This window comes from Anneissia japonica, unplaced genomic scaffold (assembly GCF_011630105.1).
Source record: "Anneissia japonica isolate Jap-2015-1 unplaced genomic scaffold, ASM1163010v1 scaffold572_len100740_cov107, whole genome shotgun sequence".
NCBI classification, from domain to species: Eukaryota; Metazoa; Echinodermata; class Crinoidea; order Comatulida; family Comatulidae; genus Anneissia; species Anneissia japonica.
In genome coordinates this window covers 92194-93216 of record NW_022722972.1, presented here as the reverse complement: position 1 = coordinate 93216, position 1023 = coordinate 92194, and the positions used below count along the sequence as shown (strand labels likewise).

General features: G+C 33.6%; 1 long non-coding RNA gene across 1 annotated transcript in view; it reads right to left on the bottom strand.

Moving 5' to 3' along the window:
- Window positions 1-353, bottom strand: part of LOC117112017 — a 1120-nt gene extending 767 nt beyond the window's left edge. Inside the window, exon 1 of the long non-coding RNA XR_004445961.1 lies at window positions 67-353. This is a non-coding gene — a long non-coding RNA (uncharacterized LOC117112017). The remainder of the gene's footprint in view (window positions 1-66) is intronic.
- Between the last annotated feature and the right edge of the window lie 670 nt (window positions 354-1023).

The window sequence follows — 1023 nt, the reverse complement described above, 5'->3', positions numbered from 1 at the left end:
ACGCTCCGGAAGATATTAAAATGATAATTTTTGTAACTTATGATTCGAAAATGAAGATGCACTTACGGTATATGGTAAATAGATTATTTAGTATTAGTGTCTTCCCAAAATAAAACTGGATTATACAATGTAAGTTACGGAAATAGCGATATCAAAAACAAATTTTTTTTTTTTTTTTAAATTGACGAATCAAGGTTTGTTTAGCCCAGCGAAACCGGTAACCAGGAAACGTGGAGTCACACTTTTCTCCATTACTTTGACCCCGAGGAGATGCTTGTATCTGATTGGCTTTCACACAAAAGAGGTCACAGCTCGCTGGCGACCCGCTCGCAAGCGGCTGTTCACATGGATCAAGAGCGAGCTGCATCGAGAGTTATTAACGTACTATACAATCAGTAAGTTAACAACTCTATTGGTTTATACATTATGGAATACATGTGATTAAAGATTTCCATTAATTGTTCTGTAGTGACATTTTAAATTTTATTTACATATTGGTTTTTGGCGAGGTGCTCAATTCTCAATTATGGACTTGTTTTGTGCTCCGTGAGTTTGACGTTGTCTCTTATGTTATGCATGGAGGAATACAATAGGCCTAGGATGTAACAACAGTTGTTTAGCGATATTGTACACGGTGGTGTCGGCATTTTATTGGATAATTCAGTTTACCATCAACAGCAACAAAAGTTAAGCTCCTATCTTTAGCCACGATGTAGTCCCCTAATTATTTAATGTTCAATTGTTTTTATTAAATATTTGTATCTAGGAATGTAATTAATTCAGTCCTTTTCATATAAATGTTTTAATGGAATTTTAGTGTCTGATCATACACCTATTAATAGGTTCATGGTATGTATTGTATTTTTAATGGTTAATAAATTGTACAGAAACAGTGGCCTATTAAAATATTTGAACCTCTATCACGATTGAATGATATTTTGCGCTTACAAATAAAGAAATATATTGTTATTCTTGGAAGTCTTCTTTCACAGTCAGCCACTTTCAAGATTGTATCACAATACA